This window comes from Euprymna scolopes, chromosome 14, assembly GCF_053919585.1.
Source record: "Euprymna scolopes isolate OS-2025 chromosome 14, ASM5391958v1, whole genome shotgun sequence".
NCBI classification, from domain to species: domain Eukaryota; kingdom Metazoa; phylum Mollusca; class Cephalopoda; order Sepiida; family Sepiolidae; genus Euprymna; species Euprymna scolopes.
This window is the reverse complement of record NC_136495.1, coordinates 36,049,883-36,057,129: the sequence shown is the minus strand read 5'-3', so window position 1 is coordinate 36,057,129 and position 7,247 is coordinate 36,049,883.

The following is a 7,247-nucleotide window of genomic DNA, read 5'->3' as shown; positions in this document are numbered from 1 at the left end:
TAGTCTATATGAGCATGTGGGAAAATATCAGCAGCAGCAAAGGATGGCTGGCTAGCGAAGAGATTAGCAGCAGCAGTAGCTGAAAAATGGGCATGTACAAATTATAAAGTGTTCGAGAGTTGGTGCGACAAGAAAAAGAGAAAAAAGGACACCACATGCTCAGGAGAGAAACAAAGTCGACGTCAAAGAAAATGGATGTGCAAAGTCAAAGGCGAGAGATGGCTAGGTACGGCCGACACGAGGTCGGAGAAGAGAAGTATGCACTGGGCGAGATGGACGATGGCGAAAGACTTTTAAGCATTGTTCAAATGGGAGAAAAACAGTAATAAATGCTTATGTTAAAAAAGAAAAATATACCGAACTGGATTTTTATTTATTTATTTCCTTTGTTTGTAACTGTAACGTTACATATTATTTCTGAATTATTTTGTAACAGAAAAAAAGAGATAACGTATAATTAGACTATCAACCGATTGTAAGATTTTAAAGACCCTAAAATTTATTAAACAAAACTTGCAATGAAACATAACTGTTAGATCATGTGTTGTCTTGTGTTGTCTATTAAAAAAAAAATTAACAAGATGTTGTTAGATTTTTATTTTCCATATTTCTATGTTAATATGTTTATATGTTTCTATGTGCAGGTTTTTGCTGCTAAACTAATAAACCGATCATTATGAATTTTGGAACATATTTGCTATACAGAAAGGTGGGTAATATGGGCTACATTAGTTTTATATATATATTCATACAAAGAAGGTAAAAAGGAGAGGGAAGCCCTTCATTTTCTCAGATCTTAACAATAATACATACTAACAATACACACAAACAATACGTACTAACAATACATATTAACAATACATACTAAGAATACATATCAACAATACATACTAACAATACATGCAAACAATACATACTAACAATACATATTAACAATACATACTAACAATATATATCAACAATACATACTATCAATACATACTAACAATACATGTTAACAGTACATACTAACAATAAATATAAACAATACATACTAACAATACATATCAACAATACATACTAACAATACATACAAACAATACATACTAACAATACATATCAACAATACATACTAATAATATATATCAACAATACATACTAACAATACATACTAACAATACATGCTAACAATACATATTAACAATACATACTAACAATACATATAAAAATACATACTAACAATACATATCAACAATACATACTAACAATACATACTAACAATACATACTAACAATACATATCAACAATACATACTAACAATATATATCAACAATACATACTAACAATACATACTAACAATACATACTAACAATATATAATAACAATACATACTAACAATATATAATAACAATACATATCAACAATACATAATAACAATACATATTAACAATATATACTAACAATATATAATAACAATACATATCAACAATACATAATAACAATACATACTAACAATACATATAAACAATACATACTAACAATACATAATAACAATACATATCAACAATACATACTAACAATACATATTAACAATACATACTAACAATACATACTAACAATACATAATAACAATACATATTAACAATACATACTAACAATACATATCAACAATGCATATTAACAATACATACTAACATAGCATATCAACAATACATATCAACAATACATGTAAACAATACATATTAACAGTACATACTAACAATACTTATAAACAATACATATTAATAATACATACTAACAATACATTCTAACAATATATATCAACAATACATATCAACAATACATATTAAAAATATATATTATCAATACATACTAACAATATATATTAACAATACATACTAGCAATACATTCTAACAATACATATCACCAATACATATTAACAATACATACTAATAATACATATTAACAATACATATTAACAATACATATTAACAATACATATCAACAATATATATCAACAATACATATCAACAATACATATTAAAAATACATATTATCAATACATACTAACAATATATATTAACAATACATACTAACAATACATACTAACAACACATACTAACAATACATTCTAACAATACATATCAACAATACATACTAATAATACATATTAACAATACATATTAACAATACATATCAACAATACATATTAAAAATACATATTATCAATACATACTAATAATACATATTAACAATACATACTAACAATACATACTAACAATACATTCTAACAATACATATCAACAATACATAACAACAATACATATTAACAATACATACTAACAATACATACTAACAATACACATTAACACTACATAGTAACAATACATACTAACAATACATAATAACAATACATATTAACAATACATACTAACAATACATATTAACAATACATACTAACAATACATAACAACAATACATATCAACAATACATATTAACAATACATATTAAGAATACATATCAACAATACATATTAACAATACATACTAACAATACATATTAACAATACATATCAAGAATACATATCAACAATACATATTAACAATACATACTAACAATACATATTAACAATATATAACAACAATACATATTAACAATACATACTGACAATACATATTAACAATACATATCAACAATACATATTAAAAATACATACTAACAATACATAACAACAATACATATCAACAATACATATTAACAATACATATTAACAATACATATCAACAATACATACTAACAATACATATTAACAATACATATTAACAATACATATCAACAATACATTCTAACAATACATATCAACAATACATATCAACAATACATATTAAAAATACATATTAACAATACATATTAACAATGCATACTAGCAATACATACTAACAATACATATCAACAATAGTTATCAACAATACAAATTAACAATACGTAGTAAAATACATACTAAAAATACATATTAATAATACATATTAGACATCAATTAATAAATATTTCAAAGATTTTGGTTTCTTTGGAGTATTTTAAAGATTTTTGAAGATGGCATATTATTGGTATAAACTCTCATTTGAAAATGAAAATATTTCGAATTTTCATTGAATTTGATCCATCGTTATTAGAAACCATTCTTCTGAAGACTCCTTAAGCTTAAGTCTTGAATATTTATTTAGAATAAAAATCATTTAATAGATTCATCGGACTACTGGTCTCATCTTAAGTGTTATACACACAATGTTTCGGCCGATGTAACCTTTGAACTTCTTCAGGTGTGTCTTGTTGAACTTTAGAATCTTTCTATTGAACTCAGGAATATGCACAGAATTTTAAACCGAATCCTTTATTTAATCCAAGGGGGTTTCATTCTCTCTTTCTATTTCCAATGAGTGGGTAGAAATCTTAAGCAATCCACGATTGTATTTTTTGTATTGGCCGCACTGAAGATTGAACCTTCAACCTCCAGAAGAGTGTCACTTAGAACTGAATTTTGCCTAGTACTTTATCCGTTACACCACGGATCCTTGTGGCTGAAACATTGTGCAAATAACACTCAGGATGAGAATAGTAGTCTGTGTAATCAAAATAATAAAATTATCAATCCACATCTCAAAATTCAGAAACTATTTAAGTTATTAAGAAATTGAGTTTTGTTGTGTTTTTGTTTTTTGTTTTTTCTTACATAGGAGTCACCACTTATCAAGGCCCAGAGGCCACTCGAGGATAAGGATTAAAGAGTGTAGAGTATCAGAATCATAGTAATCGTTAGTAGTAGAAATTTGGTAAATTTGTTAACTTAAGTGGAACGGCTCATCAAGAACTTGTTTGCATTGGACTTGAAGACGGCCATATTGTAGTCAGCTGGAAAGCAGGAAAATGGAAGACAGTTCCACAGGCGTGCTGTTCTAAGAAAGAAACTTTGTTCATGGAATCTACATTTAGGTTTAGGCACAGATAAAGAGTGAGAGAATTTATTAATAGTGTTTTCAGCTGGACGTGTGTTTCTCGTAAAAGTTTGGCGAGGAGGGAACCATATACTGGAGCTCAGATGAGCATTTGCCATGAAAATAACGATAAAGCAGAGACAGGCTCGCAATATCTCTTCTGTGAGAAAGACAACTAGGCTACAAAGTCTATTTTGAACTCTATCAAGGCAGGATAAGTTTTTACTAGCAGCCCTGCCCAGATGTGGCAATAGTACTCCATTTCTGGATGTACCTGGCTCCTATATAGGTAGAGAATTGCATCAGCAGTAATATATCTACTGGATCGATAGAAGGATCCGACCATTTTTCCAGCGACCTTGGCAACGGATTTGATGTACGTGTTTCATTTCAGATCAGGAGTAAAGATCAAGCCCACAAGCTTGTCAAAACATGAAACCTCCCAATGACGAGAGCCATTCATTTCAATTGATGCCAGATGGGGATTAGAGCGTTGATAATGTAAAGATAGAAGCTTGGTTTTAGATGCATTAAAAATAACCAGCCACCTCTTTCCGCAGTGTACCACGAGCGCAAGATCAGAGGAGAGAGAATCAGAGAGAACTTGGTCGTTTACAGTCTTATGTGCTACCATAGATGGTAGTGTCGTCAGCATAAATGTCAACGAATGATCTAAGGATGTGATTTGGGAGATCAATAATGTAGTCAGGAAAAGAGTTGGGCCCAGGATATTAATATTAATTCTTAATACTGAGAGCTTCTGATTTTTGCCCATCAACTACTACTCTTATGAACCTATCAGAGAGAAATGATTTAATAACTGAGAAGACGTTTCCAGCTACACTGTAGCTGGAGATCTTGTGAAGTAGACCTTTATGCCATACCTTATCAAAGGCCTTTGATATGTCAAGAGCAATTTCCCTAGAAAGGAAGCCTCCGTCAAGAGATTCACTAATTCTATGAGATATTACTGTAAGCATGCCTGCTATAGATCTAGCAGAACAGAAACCATATTGTGTGCCACTAAGAAGGTTATTTTTGTTGAGATGGTTGATTACTTCTCTATTTAACACAGATTCCTGCAACTTACTCATGACGCACAGGAGACTTATTGGCCTGTACTGAGAGGGAGATGACCAATCATTTGAATTCTTAAATACAGGGCATACTGATGAGATTTTCCAAGGTGTTGGGAAGCATTTCTCCTTAAGACAATGCTTAAATAGCTTTGTAAATATGGGTGCTAGTTCTAGTTGAAGCTTTTTGAGTACTATAATTGGAATACCGTCAGGGCCGGTTGCTTTACTGGAATCAAGGTTTTTGATTAGGTTGGCAACATTACATACATATATTTGTATGTCGCATAGCGTGCTTTCTGATACAGGATGAAATACTAGGGGTTGACGGCCTTGGTCGCAAAGGGTAGAATTAGCTGCAAAGTTCTTCTGCTCAGCTACTTTGGACTTGATGGACTGACCATACAGATCTCTTGCGTTCTTTATTACTTTTTTACAGTGGTTGCTGATAAGATATTCTAGTAAAATATATAATAAATTTATAACTTAAAATATCGCAGCATTAAGAATTTTTTTTTAAATTCAATTTATAACATTATATAATCAATTCTTAATGTTGCAATATTTTAAGATATAAATTTATTATATTTTTTACCAGAATATTTTGTCCTTTTCTTCTCCAGTTTTAACAACTAGTCCTTTACTTTTCCATGTTTAAGCTTAACTATATTACTTTTCATGCTCGTATTTTTCTATTGGAAAAAAAAACGTTTACATAGAATGTAAATAGGCACAAACTTTAATAAAGACTTTTCATATCTATCTGTGTAAATATACTTTGATAATTATGTTTCTGTTTGAAGGAATATGGTATGATAAAGTTATGGGGTGTTCGTTCACACCTGACGTCCATAGAATGGAAATATGTCACAAAGTTTAACAAGGTTTTTTAATATAGATCCACAGAATATTGTGATAAGTGTTTCAGTGTGAACAGGTATGGTATAATAAATTATGGGGTTTATCTATTTTATTTTTACTTTCATCATATTTTGCTTTGGTTTTGATACTCCCAAATTCAACCCAAATTTACAACCCTTCCTTTTCATAACCTATCATACTTTCATAAATCAGAGTCCATTTTCTGTAGGCTGTTTTTGAACCCAGTCAACGACGGGTACTTTTGCTAGTATATATATATATATATATATATATATATATATATATATATATATATATATATATATATATATAGTATATTTTTACCAACTCGATTGAAAGATGGCATAATGTTTCAGACTTAACTCTGAAAAAAAAATAATGATGGCAAAAAAATTTAGTAACTTTTAAGTGCACCATCTGTGTTTAATGTCAGTTTCCCTGCTGATAATGATAAATTGTTTAAAAGAAAGAAATAATAAAAAATACTTTATTATTTAAGTAAAGTGAAATCCAATTCCCCACTAAATAATTTAGTTGACTCAAATGGGAAATTATCTTTATTAGTATCAAAAATAGATATTAAAAATCATTGTGTCTGAACAAATCGATGCTTGGAAAGTTATTAACACTGAATTTTTCTATGACTAGTCTGGGTGCCCGGGTGTTTGGAGGTGCATGTTAAGCAAAAAAAAAAAAAACTACTAGTAGACAGGCAGACTCGAACCCGTGCCACGAAGACGGTAAAGAAAGTAAAAGAAAATCTGACGTCTTAGCCGATTTAGCGATGTCCCCATGACGCGACCGGAAGTCGGAACTGTTGAACTTAATCGAAGTCAATCCAACAGTAATGATGACTTGCTAAAATTTTCCCCAAAAAAATCGACCCCTCCTTATACAAAACGGTCGAATTTAGGGTGAAAGAATTAGTGTTTTTGGCCAATTTTTTAATACTTGTCGTCCGAAGCGTCGAGCTTCAAAATGATACCGATCTTGTAAAAATCCGTTGCTTCCATCGAAAGTTTTTGCGAGTCATACATATATACATACATACATACATACATACATGCATACATACTAGTTTTTGACCTTCAAATGGTATTTTCTTTCTTCTTTTTTTAGCTCTTTACATCAAGTGACTTTGTGTCTTGTTTGGAGCGATTTTCATTAAAAAAAAATATATACATTTAGCAAATTGCTTAATTTTACTTTTATTTTTCTGTAATCTATGTAATTTACGGAAATTAGGACCCCAGGCAATGCTAGGTAGTCTAGCTAGCCCCCAGTATTCATATTATTCTCAGATGGGCAGGAGCTGC